Below are 14,039 nucleotides of genomic sequence, written 5' to 3' on the forward strand. Positions count from 1 at the left end.
AGGCTCATAACTTTCATGGTCCCCCTGACACAGAACCGTGTTTCGACCAACTGCGTTGGGAGGGACCAAATGCTTCTTTTGATTTGGCAAACCTCCTTTGCTATTTTAAATAAATAATTAGAACATAAGATGTGCCATGTTGGGTCCGACCAAAGAGAGCCCAGCATCCTGTCTCTGATGGGCCAATCCGGTTAACAAAGAAGTACTTGAATAACAAGATAATGAAGAGTGTAGAATGTATAGCAGTAAATGATGACATAGACTTAATTGGCATCTCAGAGACATGGTGGAAAGAGGATAACCAATGGGACAGTGCTATACCGGGGTACAAATTATATCGCAATGACAGAGAGGAGCAGTCGGGAGGAGGTGTGGCGCTTTATGTCCGGGATGGCATAGAGTCCAACAGGATAAACATCCTGCATGAGACTAAATACAAAATTGAATCTTTATGGGTAGAAATCCCTTGTGTGTCAGGGAAGACTACAGTGATAGGGGTATACTACCATCCACCTGGTCAAGATGGTGAGATGGACAGTGAAATGCTAAGAGAAATTAGGGAAGCTAACCAAATTGGTAGTGCAGTAATAATGGGAGACTTCAATTACCCCAATATAGACTGGGTAAATGTATCATCGGGTCACGCTAGAGAGATAACGTTCCTGGATGGAATAAATGATAGCTTTATGGAGCAATTGGTTCAGGAACCGACGAGAGAGGGAGCAATTTTAGATCTAATTCTCAGTGGAGCACAGGATTTGGTGAGAGAGGTAACGGTGGTGGGGCCGCTTGGCAATAGTGATCATAATATGATCAAATTTGATTTAATGACTGGAAAAGGAACAGTGTGCAAATCCAAGGTTCTCGTGCTAAACTTTCAAAAGGGAAACTTTGATAAAATGAGAAAAATTGTTAGAAAAAAACTGAAAGGAGCAGCTACAAAAGTAAAAAATGTCCAAGAGGCGTGGTCATTGTTAAAAAATACCATTCTAGAAGCACAGTCTAGATGTATTCCACACATTAAGAAAGGTGGAAAGAAGGCAAAACGATTACCGGCATGGTTAAAAGGGGAGGTGAAAGAAGCTATTTTAGCCAAAAGATCTTCATTCAAAAATTGGAAGAAGGATCCAACAGAAGAAAATAGGATAAAGCATAAACATTGGCAAGTTAAATGTAAGACATTGATAAGACAGGCTAAGAGAGAATTTGAAAAGAAGTTGGCTGTAGAGGCAAAAACTCACAGTAAAAACTTTTTTAAATATATCCGAAGCAGAAAGCCTGTGAGGGAGTCAGTTGGACCGTTAGATGATCGAGGGGTTAAAGGGGCACTTAGAGAAGATAAGGCCATCGCGGAAAGATTAAATGATTTCTTTGCTTCGGTGTTTACTGAAGAGGATGTTGGGGAGGTACCCGTAATGGAGAAGGTTTTCATGGGTAATGATTCAGATGGACTGAATCAAATCACGGTGAACCTTGAAGATGTGGTAGGCCTGATTGACAAACTGAAGAGTGGTAAATCACCTGGACCGGATGGTATACACCCCAGATTTCTGAAGGAACTAAAAAATGAAATTTCAGACCTATTAATAAAAATTTGTAACTTATCATTAAAATCATCCATTGTACCTGAAGACTGGAGGATAGCAAATGTAACCCCAATATTTAAAAAGTGCTCCAGGGCCGATCCGGGAAACTACAGACCGGTTAGCCTGACTTCAGTGCCAGGAAAAATAGTGGAAAGTGTTCTAAACATCAAAATCACAGAACATATAGAAAGACATGGTTTAATGGAACAAAGTCAGCATGGCTTTACCCAGGGCAAGTCTTGCCTCACAAATCTGCTTCACTTTTTTGAAGGAGTTAATAAACATGTGGATAAAGGTGAACCGGTAGATATAGTATACTTGGATTTTCAGAAGGCGTTTGACAAAGTTCCTCATGAGAGGCTTCTAGGAAAAGTAAAAAGTTATGGGATAGGTGGCGATGTCCTTTCGTGGATTGCAAACTGGCTAAAAGACAGGAAACAGAGAGTAGGATTAAATGGGCAATTTTCTCAGTGGAAGGGAGTGGACAGTGGAGTGCCTCAGGGATCTGTATTGGGACCCTTACTGTTCAATATATTTATAAATGATCTGGAAAGAAATACGACGAGTGAGATAATCAAATTTGCAGATGACACAAAATTGTTCAGAGTAGTTAAATCACAAGCAGATTGTGATAAATTGCAGGAAGACCTTGTGAGACTGGAAAATTGGGCATCCAAATGGCAGATGAAATTTAATGTGGATAAGTGCAAGGTGATGCATATAGGGAAAAATAACCCATGCTATAATTACACGATGTTGGGTTCCATATTAGGTGCTACAACCCAAGAAAGAGATCTAGGTGTCATAGTGGATAACACATTGATATTGTCGGTTCAGTGTGCTGCGGCAGTCAAAAAAGCAAACAGAATGTTGGGAATTATTAGAAAAGGAATGGTTAATAAAACGGAAAATGTCATAATGCCTCTGTATCGCTCCATGGTGAGACCGCACCTTGAATACTGTGTACAATTCTGGTCGCCGCATCTCAAAAAAGATATAATTGCGATGGAGAAGGTACAGAGAAGGGCTACCAAAATGATAAGGGGAATGGAACAACTCCCCTATGAGGAAAGACTAAAGAGGTTAGGACTTTTCAGCTTGGAGAAGAGACGACTGAGGGGGGATATGATAGAGGTGTTTAAAATCGTGAGAGGTCTAGAACGGGTAGATGTGAATCGGTTATTTACTCTTTCGGATAGTAGAAAGACTAGGGGACACTCCATGAAGTTAACATGGGGCACATTTAAAACTAATCGGAGAAAGTTCTTTTTTACTCAACGCACAATTAAACTCTGGAATTTGTTGCCAGAGAATGTGGTTCGTGCAGTTAGTATAGCTGTGTTTAAAAAAAGATTGGATAAGTTCTTGGAGGAGAAGTCCATTACCTGCTATTAAGTTCACTTAGAGAATAGCCACTGCCATTAGCAATGGTTACATGGAATAGACTTAGTTTTTGGGTACTTGCCAGGTTCTTATGGCCTGGATTGGCCACTGTTGGAAACAGGATGCTGGGCTTGATGGACCCTTGGTCTGACCCAGTATGGCATTTTCTTATGTTCTTATGTATACATGCTTATTTTCAGTATTACAAAAAAATGAACAGACATGAAATACTTATGTAAAATGTAGGTTATGACAATATATCAGGGGTGGCCAACTCTGGTCCTTGAAAGCCACAAACAGGCCACATTTTCAGTATATCCACAATGAATATGCATGAGATAGATTTGCATACAATGGCAGCAGGGCATACAAATCTATCTCATGCATATTCTTTGTGTATTTCCTGAAAACCAGGCCTGTTTGTGGCTTTCGAGGACAGGAATTGACCACCCTTGCAATATATTGTTGTAACTTGATCATATGGCTAACCAACTGTTTAACGTGGTTAAAAGTTGTTTTCTAAAGAGCCCAAAGTGGTTAAGACAGGGGTGGGCAAGTCCGGTCCTCGAGGGCTGCAAACCAGTTGGGTTTTCAGGATACCCCTAATGAATATGCATGAAATAGATTTGCACACAACTGAGGCAGTGTGTATGCAGGTCTCTCTCATGCATATTCATTAAGGAGATCCTGAAAACCCGACTGGTTTGCAGCCCTCGAGGACCGGAATTGCCCACCCCTGGGTTAAGACATCCTGAGGAGTATTAGGAGGCTTTGGCTATCTCAAGTTAAAGGAGCAGCCTGACCATTATTCCACTATTCCTGTCACAACATACATATTCTTCAAGAATATTTACAACTCATGTAGTATTCTTCTGAAGCTTTACTAACTGTTTTAAGCACACGTGCAACAAAATTCCTATTTTTCCCCATCCTATATTTGTTCTCCCAGGATTCACTCTGCACAGAAGAGAGATTGGGTGTGCTCAGTGCCTTACAAGGAAAATGTTACCTTTGTATTGCTGTACCCAATAAAAATGAAGTTAATGCAAGAAAAAACGTTTTTCCTTTTTATTTTTTGGCTCAAGAAACCATCTTTACCCGAGACTCTTGTTGAACAGACTTCAAAGGAAGATACCGCCATAGTAAGAAATAATGAAAAATATAATTCCATGATACCAAGATGATCATGTACCTGAGCTTTCAAGGTCACACAGGTTCTGAGCAGCTATCAGAAAGATGTCTGTGTGATCCTAAATAACCATATACAGTACCTCATCATTTTTTGTCATGTTGGTACAGTACAAGGTCTCATAATCCACAAAGAATGCAGCTTTTCTAGAACCATTATGGTCATGATATGAAACTCTGGGTGTGGTAGACTCTTGAACAATGTTGGGAAATATTTTTTCACAGAAAGGGGCCGATGTAATAAGCTGCACAAAACCTACCGTGGGTTTTTGTGTGCGTAATTGCGTGGGGTTTCCCATGTTGATCTTACGCATGTATGTAATAATGCGATCAGCACAGAAAAAACATGCACAAACCCATGCAAAAATCCTGCAGCAAGCTTTGTGCAAGTACATGTAAATGGCATGTAAAGGAGGCAATTATCCATTTATGTGCTATGTAGGGAACCACACTAGCAGGGAGAATGGTTTAGTGCAGGTTTTCTAGTACCTGGGTCAGGGCTGGAGTTAAGTGAAAGTGCCTGTCTGGAGGTGCCCAGGGCTTGCTGATCACTATCAGTCCTATCGCTTTGGTGGCTTTCGGTCCCAGTTCTGGTGATGCTGTGGCTGCGGGCAGTGTCAGCATTTGTCTGTAGCCCCTGGAGTTTGCTGGTCCATCTTGGCTCCTGCTCTCTGCCAGCAGGGCTGATCCATGATGAGCGCTCAGGGCTGCTCGACATGGAAAGAAAAGGCTGTATGAACACAACCACACTAATGCCAGCAATTGAGTAAAAGGGCAAAGCAGTAGGAGCTGAAACAATTTATTTTCAGATAGTAACTTGAAATAATTGGAAAAATGTTGCAGACCCATTTCTAATAGCGCCTATTTTAGTGCCTGTTTTTTTTCCACGGCTTTCTGCATTGGGCCTTTTATGCGGGTATTGGCGTGTGTATCAGGTATTCTGCTTTTTTTTTTTTTTTTTTTGCGTGTATCCCATTTGCATGCCATCCCCTTATTGCATCCCATGGAGGCACCTACTTTGCTGTGTGTACTAAAAAAAAAAATGCACGCAGAAAATTAGCACCAATTTCAGCACGGGTCTTATTATATCAGCCCCAAAGGGTGATAGATGCTTGGAATTCACTCTCGTAGAAAGTGGTGAAGACAAAAACGGTGATAGAATTCAAAATGGCCTGGGATAAACATAGAGGATCCCTCATGACAAGACTTTTATATTTGGAAGGTGGTTGAATGAAGATCTTTTGTCTAAAATAGTTTCTTTCACCTTCCCTTTTAACCATGCCGGTGATCGTTTTGCCTTCTTTCCACCTTTCTTAATGTGTGGAATACATCTGGACTGTGCTTCTAGGATGGTATTTTTTTTAACAATGACCACGCCTCTTGCACACTTTTTACTTTTGTGGTTGATGTATTTTCCCTTATTTTGTGCATTGGGGACAGTGCTCAACTAGGTTTAATCATGTTGGTATAACTGTTGAAGGTTATGATTCTTTAAAAGAACGTATACACACACACAGAATGTATATGAGCTTTAGAGACCGCAGAAGAGACCTATGCCAACAAGACCTTTTATTAGACTAAAAGAAGCTCATGCATAAGACCTTTTATGAATTCCCCCCAAACAAAAACAAAAAATCACAATCCAAAAGGATTCTCGTTTTCTGCAGGACCATTGTGACTACACAAACTCTGTACTACAATCTTGGTGAAAGACATTGCCACCTTCGGAAAGATTTGTTGACATCCTTCTAACTCCACAAACTACAGACCAATGTGCAGCCCTCTCCACCTAAGGAGCCGCTAGTGAGTGAGGTTTTGCTTCTGCTTTTCAATAGCTACTGTATAACATTTCAGAGAGTGATGCCAATAAACCCTGTCTTAAGTCACCCTATCTTTTTGTTTACTTGCTAAGTAATATACATATGTCATATATAGAGCATTCTCACAGGACAAGCAGGATGGTAGTCCTCACATATGGGTGACATCACAGGATGGAGCCCAATCACGGAATGCTTTTGTCAAAGTTTCTAGAACTTTGACTGGCCCTTACTGGGCATGCCCAGCATGGCACTAACCCTGCAGCCAGCAGGGGTCCCCCTTCAGTCTTCTTTTTTCCACGCAGCAGCAGCCACGCGGTTAAGGAGCCCTAAAGAGATTCCTGACAGGAATTTTCCTCACGGAATTACTAAAAAGTTTCATACCCCACAGGGGTCCCACCTTCCAATTTTTGACTCCGAGGTCTCCGGTACGTTTTTACCTGATTTCGGTCGATTCCCGTTGAGTTTGGCCCTCGCGGCTTGCTGGCTGTCAGCCTTACTGCGGCTCGAGTTTTTTCATGGCCATGGCGTCTGGGTTCTGTCGGTGCCCGGACTGTAATCGCACCATGTCCATTACAGACCATCAAAGTCTGTGTAATGTGTCTCGGATCTGAGCCCAATGTCCTGACCTGCACCAAATCTGCCCTAATGACACCCAAAGGTCGCAAGGCCAGAATGGAGAAGATGGAACTTCTCTTCCATGCTCAAACCCTGACACAGTCTATCACATCGACGTCGTCAGAACCGGCACCGTCAACTTCACGCCAGTATCGACCACCGGCCGGTGACCGTCCGGCATCGACGACTTCTCGGCCTTCGACTACCTCTACTCCCCCTCAGGACTGAGGGGATCGTAGAGAGCAACATCGCCATCGAACACCTCGGACCATCGAGGGAGCGAAATCATCGACCGCCATCGTCCGAGCCACCGTCGAAGAAACACCGACCTTTTTGGCAACCGGGTCACCGAGGCAACCCTCACCCGAAAGGGAATTGGGAGCTGCGACCCCGCCTTTAACAGTGGTCCCTCCGGCTATGCCTCTGCCTCCTTCTTCTGTCCCGAGCCGGGGCTGCTTGCTTCAGGTCTCCGAGAAGAACTGGACCGGATGGTTCAGGAGACCATCGACAAGACGATGCATCGACTTCGAGTTCCTCCGGCACCGACACGGTACCAAATGCGGAACTGACCATTGACCCGATTCCAGCAGCGTTGGCACTGCTGCTCTCGAGGATGCAAGCGCTCATGGCCGCTTTTCCACTGATGGATCCCAAGTCACTGATGGCTCCGGTGCCCTCCCTGCTTGCTTTGTCATTGGGAGGAGAAACATCGTTCCACATCCCTCCATCGGGAGTCCTACCGATGCCCCATCCATCGAATCCGACACATCCATCGATGCCGATGCGTCCGGTGCCACCGGTCCATTCATCGTTGCCTTCAATGCCTTCATTGGTGCCTCCAATTATTCCTTCGATTCCTTCGGAGCCTAGACCAGGACCTTCAGGGATTCAACCATCCCCCATTCCCCTAGGGCTCCTAGAGGTGCAGATGTCGATCCCTACGATACCTGGACAGATGATTCTTCACCAGACACCGATGACTTGCCTTCACCACCTTCTCCTTCTGAAAGCAGAAAGCGTTCTCCAGAGGACCTTTCCTTCATAAACTTTGTGAAGGAGATGTCTGAATTGGTTCCCTTCCAATTACAGACCGAGCAAGATGACAGGCACCAAATGATGGAGTTGTTGCAATTCCTTGATGCTCCCAAGCTAATCACCTCCATCTCTATTCACCAAGTTCTTCTGGATCTCCTCAAAAAGAACTGGGAACACCCTGGCTCTGTTGCTCCAGTCAACAGGAAGGCTGACACCACTTATTTGGTACAAGCAGCCCCTGGTTTTCAAAAATCTCAATTGGATCACCACTCTGTCATCATGGAATCTGCACAAAAAAGAGCAAAGAGATCAAAACCTCATACTTCCTTTCCCCCAGGAAAGGAACAAAAGTTTCTAGATGCCATTGGTTGCCGGGTCTTCCAGGGCTCAATGCTCATCTCTCGAATTGCCTCTTACCAGCTGTATATGACCCAGTACAACAGGGTCTTATTCAAGCAGATTCAGGACTTTGCAGAGTCCCTACCGCAGCAATTCCAGGAATAGCTTCAAACCCTAGTAAACAAAGGTTTTGAGGCGGGCAAGCATGAGATAAGATCATCTTACGATATCTTTGACACTGCTACCAGGGTTTCTGCAGTTGCTATCTCGGCAAGAAGATGGGCCTGGCTCAAGTCTTCAGATCTTCGCCCTGAAGTGCAGGATAGATTGTCCGACCTGCCCTGTATGGGAGACAATCTGTTTGGCGAACAGATTCAATGAACGGTGGCCGAACTCAAGGACCATCATGAGACCCTGAGATAGCTCTCTCTGATACCTTCTGGTTATGTCTCCAAGCAGACATTCAGGAAGGATACTAAAAAGTCATTCTTCCGTCCAAAGAAGTCCTATCCACCACCGTCTAGGATTCGTCCCACAAGACCCTTCCAAAAGGCCCAGTCTCGTCAGACATGAAAACAGAAGCCACAAGCAGCTCTTCAGTCGGGCCCTGCTTCCGGTTTTTGACTCCTGCTTAGAGAGCAGCAGCCAGCTTCTACTGCCCCAGATACCAGTGGGAGGTCAATTGTGCCATTTCCTCAACAAGTGGCACACAATCACCTCAGACCAGTGGGTCCTCGCCATAATCTCTCAGGGTTATCACCTGAACTTTCTCGCCATCCCACCGGACTCCCCACCTCGGCTGACGTGGGGAACATCCGACCACTCACTACTTCTGGAACTGTGGAAGTCTTTCTCCTCCTTCAGTCCAGAGCAATAGAACCAGTACCCTATTCCCAACGAAGCCTAGATTCTATTCCCAGTACTTTCTAATCCCCAAAAAATCAGGTGGCATTCGTCCAGTTCTGGACCTACATGCCCTCAAGTACCTCCAACAAGAAAAGTTCAAGATGGTAACCTTGGGTTCCCTCCTTCCTCTTCTATGAAGAGGAGGCTGGCTCTGCTCTCTAGACCTCCAGGACGCATACACTCACATTGTGATAACTCCATCTCATCGCAAATACCTGAGATTTCTGGTAGGCCCCAAGCACTATCAGTACCGAGTGCTTCCATTCGGCCTCGCGTCTGCACCACGAGTCTTCACAAAATGTCCCGTAGTAGTTGCAGCCTTCCTCAGGACTCAAAGTGTTCACTATCAAGGTGTAACCAATCGTCTACCCCTATCTAGACGATTGGTTAATCAGGGCTCCCACTCAGCAAACTGCTCTGTCGTCCCTGCGTCTTACCTTACACACCCTGATTTCGCTAGGATTTCTAGTCAACTACGACAAATCCTGCTTAGTCCCATCTCAAACCTTATCATTCATAGGGGCAGACTTGGACATCTTGCAGGCAAAAGCTTTTCTACCTCGACAATGAGCTCTCACTCTCGTCTCTCTTGCACACCAACTGCAGTCTCAGCGCTACACGACTGCATGCCGCTTTCTCATCCTACTGGGACACATGGCGTCCTCAGTTCAGGTCACTCCGATGGCCCGTCTAGCCATGAGGCACACAGTGGACTCTAAGATCACAATGGACTCAATTCATTCAGCCCCTGTCGACCATTGTCCACGTCACCGACTCACTCCGTCAGTCTCTAGCCTGGTGGAAAAATCAGATCAATATCCTCCAAGGCTTGCCTTCCAGGCTCCAGACCCTCAAATTATTTTCACCACCGATGCTGCCAACCTCGGCTGGGGAGCCCATGTGGCCAATCTGCAGACACAAGGATCTTGGTCTCCAGAGGAAGCCAAACACCAAATCAATTTCCTGGAGCTGCGAGCAATCAGATATGCTCTCAGGGTATTTCAGGATCACCTCATCCTGACTCAGACGGACAGCCAGGTGGCCATGTGGTATATCAACAACAGGGAGGGACGGGCTCCTACCTCCTGTGTCAGGAAGCTGCGCATATATGGGCGGAGGCCCTCTCCCACTCGATGTACCTCAGGGCCACCTACTTGCCGGGAGTGGACAATGTGTTAGCAGACAAGTTAAGTCGCCACCTTTTAACTGCATGAGTGGTCTCTCAACCCCTTAGTAGCAGACTCGATCTTCCAACAATGGGGTTACCCTCACATAGATCTCTTCGCGACATGTAAAAACTGCAATGTAGAGAACTTTTGCTCTCTCACTAGCAGCCAAGAGATTGATTTATTTATTTATTTATTTAGGTATTTTATATACCGGCATTCATGATACAATCACATCATGCTGGTTTACAGTATAACAGGGGTGCAAATAATTTCTAACTGTATCTAAGGTGCGGAGAAAAGCAGTTACAAATAACAAGGGTGATTGAACTGGGCGAAGAGAGAAATAGCAGGAAAGAATAACGTCAGTAAGATAATTACAGCATTTCAGCAACTAGACTGGATGAGAGAACTATGTCTGAACCCATCGGTGGAGATGCGTTCTCCCTCTCGTGGGCGACAGGTCTCCTATATGCATTCCCTCCACTTCTCTTGAAGACTCTTGTGAAGTTACATCAGGACAAGGGAACCATGATCCTGATAACACCTCACTGGCCACACCAAGTGTGGTTTCCAATACTTCAGGATCTCTCCATTCGCAAGCACAATCCCTTGGGAAAGGACCCGCTTCTGATCACTCAAAACGGGTGCCTGCGCCACCCCAATCTTCAAGCCTTGTCCCTGACGGCATGGATGTTGAAAGGTTAATCCTTCAGCCACTTAACCTTTCTGAATCAGTTTCCCGTGTCCTGATTGCTTCACAGAAGCCTTTCACGAGAAAATTTTATTGTTACAAATGGAACAGGTTTCAGTCATGGTGTTCTGCTCAATCCCCTGACCCCTTTACCTGTCCAATCTCGAAGTTTCTGGACTATCTCTGGCACTTGTCAGAGTCAGGTCTAAAAACTTCCTCCATTAGAATGCATGTTAGTGTGGTGGCCACCTTTCATAAAGGTATTGGGGATGTTCCTATATCAGTACAACCCCTTGTAACACGTTTTCTGAAGGGCTTGCGTCACCTCAACCCTCCACTGCGTCCTCCGGCCCCTTCTTGGAACCTCAACCTGGTTTTGGGTCGGCTCATGAAACCACCATTCGAGCCTCTCCAATCCTGTGAACTTCGCTATCTCGCATGGAAAGTGATTTTCCTTTTGGCAATCACTTCGGCTCGCAGAGTTAGTGAGTTGCAGGTCCTAGTTACCTATCCGCCTTACACTAAACATCTGCAGGACTGGGCAGTACTCCGCATTCACCCTAAGTTCTTGCCTAAGCTAGTATCAGAGTTTCATCTCAATCAGTCCATTATACTACCTACCTTTTTTCCCAGGCCCCATTCCAGTCCAGGAGAGCAGGCTCTGCATACCCTTGACTGCAAATGGGCTCTAGCATTCTTCCTAGACCATACAGCTGCCCACAGGAAAAGCACTCAATTATTTGTCTCTTTCCATTTCATCAAACTGGGGCAGCCTGTGGGTAAGCAGACTCTCTCCTCCTGGTTGGCGGACTGCATATCCTTTTGCTATCAGCAAGCAGGCATTCCACTTCAAGACCGTGTTAAAGCACACTCTGTGAGGGCCATGGCGACTTCAGTAGCACACCTACGCTCGCTGCCACTTGGAGTACTCTCCATACATTTACAGCCCACTATTGCTTGGACAAGGCCAGAAGACGAGATTCCATCTTCGGCCAATCTGTCCTGCGTAACCTATTCACAACTTGACGTACTAACACCCTTTCGCCTGCCCGGTAGGGTTCAGGATGCCCTCGACCAATATTCACCCCAGTCCTAGTGCCTTGCACACCTGGATACATTTGGTGCACTCGGACATCCTCAGCTCGGTACTCTCCCATATGTGAGGACCAACATCCTGCTTGTCCTGTGAGAAAGCAAATGTTGCTTACCCTGTAACAGGTGTTCTCACAGGACAGCAGGATGTTAGTCCTCACGAAACTTGCCCGCCGCCCTGCAGTGTTTGGTTCGTTACGTTTCTTCTTTTATTTTTTGGCACTTCCTTTAGCTTTTTAAACAAGACTGAAGGGGGACCCCTGCTGGCTGCAGGGTTAGTGCCATGCTGGGCATGCCCAGTAGGGGCCAGTCAAAGTTCTAGAAACTTTGACAAAAGTGTTCCGTGATTGGGCTCCATCCTGTGATGTCACCCATATGTGAGGACTAACATTCTGCTGTCCTGTGAGAACACCTGTTACAGGTAAGCAACATTTGCTTTTCAGACAATAAGAGGCTGACTTGTGTGCGCCAAGTTCCAAGGCATTTTTTCTCTTCGTTTCACTGTATTCTGAAAGCCTGCTCCCCACTTTTCCTCCCCTTCCCCTCCAGCCAGGGCCACATTAAAACGTCCACAGCAGGAGAATCTTTCAACACAAACACCTTCTGTCAAATTACTAAGGCCATGTAAGCAAGAAAAACAATTTGAAGCTACTAAGACATTTGTTCGGCCACTAATTTGTGCTTAATTTTTTAAAAGGGTCTTCAAATCAGTCAGTGCAAAAGAGTCAGCTATACTGAAGTGCCCCTGGGAAGATATACATGGCGCTAAAATCCAGCTGTGAATGAAGCCACTGTCCTGCATTTTTGGCACATAGGTGGTTTCTGTAGTGCTTGGTTGAACTGATGGGAGCTGAGGCGGAAGAGAGGACTCTCAAGTAGGGGATAATTAAAGAAACAATAGCTTTGGCTGATTTAAAGTTTTTAGAAAGGGTTATGTTACATAACAAAAATATGTAGTGATGAAGTGTGTTTAGCTGTTTAAAAAAAAAAAAAAAAAGAAAAAAGAGCATAAAAGAGACTTGTATAGGATGAAGGAAATTTGTTCAGATGTGGTATTTTTGTAGTAACACAGTAGTTAGTTTTTTGATTCCCGGATGGGAACTGCAAACATATAGTTTCATCTTTATTTATTTTTTTTAATGTAAAGGAATCTGGATCAAACATAACCTTTTTGCATTCCAGGAAGAGAAATAGATTTATTTGGTGGGTGCAGTGCAGAAAGGTTGTTAATACTTTTTTCTTTCCTTTTGACTGTTCATGTTTATACTTGCTATTCCCCACTTCAAACCTTTGTAGAGTGCAGTCTACACATTTTTTAAATAAAATTAAATAAATCTGTGACACGGGGCTTGCTGTAGTCAACTCTGCCATGAAGTACAATATTGGGCACATTTCTAGAATGTGGACATGAACACCTAACAAAAAATCAGAAAAATGTCACAGCACTCTGGGTCTTCCTCATATGAGGGTTCAGCTTAGCACTTTCTTGCAGACTTCCAAATACCCTGATCAGAGCTTATACCCTCACCTTAATTAGCCATGAGGCTAAGCCACTATTACTGTAGTGTAAAAATGGATTTTATTGTATTCTTAATGTTAAATTCACCAGCAAATAAAACATTTGCACAATTGCATAGTGCAAAATGGCATCCAAGAGGTTAATGCCAGGATGTTTGTTTATTGTGGGCCTTTTTAACATTTGGAATAAGATCAAATCAGTTTTTATAAATATGAGACGTCTTGGTGCCTTAGGCTTCTTGCTATTCACAATGGACCTTGTCTTGGAGATTGGTTTTATCTCTTTTGCTACACACTGCTGTCTGAATGGGGAGGTAGATGGTGGAGGTGTGCATATCCTCAGTCTTTTTAATTTAAACAAAAAAAAAGATGGCTAGGTTCAAATGGGGCTAAAGGCTTTTTGTTGATTGACTTCCCAGAGAGAGAGAGCCTGTCCTTGAGAGAGCCATAAGTAACCCCTGCTGTTCTAGCTCTTTCTCTGTGCCTATTTCTATCTTGGATGTCTATGAAAGGATTTCAACACTTGCTCAGAATTGATGGATCCTGCAGGTGGGGGAAACGGAAACAGTGTTGAGGCTAGTAAGCAAGTTATGTGGAATTCAACACCTGGTGATGTGATAGTTTTCTTTCTGAATCCCACTCTGGATTCACATGAGCCAACCTATGCAGATCCTCTAGATCTCTTCCTGTAGACCTG

General features: G+C 44.6%; 1 protein-coding gene across 7 annotated transcripts in view; it reads left to right on the top strand.

Moving 5' to 3' along the window:
- LOC115085416 (serine/threonine-protein kinase Sgk3) overlaps nucleotides 1-14,039 on the top strand; it is a 194,575-nt gene that overhangs the window by 62,616 nt on the left and 117,920 nt on the right. For 2 of the 7 annotated variants that reach the window (XM_029591409.1, XM_029591412.1), the window contains exon 2: nucleotides 5,825-5,960. The exons of 4 other annotated variants lie outside the window; for them this stretch is intronic. The gene's annotated coding sequence lies outside the window, so the exon portion shown is untranslated. Of the gene's footprint in view, nucleotides 1-4,079; nucleotides 4,112-5,824; nucleotides 5,961-14,039 lie in introns of those variants that run through there. One more of the 7 variants, XM_029591411.1, reaches the window with a different exon arrangement.

Source organism: Rhinatrema bivittatum, chromosome 2 (genome assembly GCF_901001135.1).
Source record: "Rhinatrema bivittatum chromosome 2, aRhiBiv1.1, whole genome shotgun sequence".
Lineage (NCBI taxonomy): Eukaryota > Metazoa > Chordata > Amphibia > Gymnophiona > Rhinatrematidae > Rhinatrema > Rhinatrema bivittatum.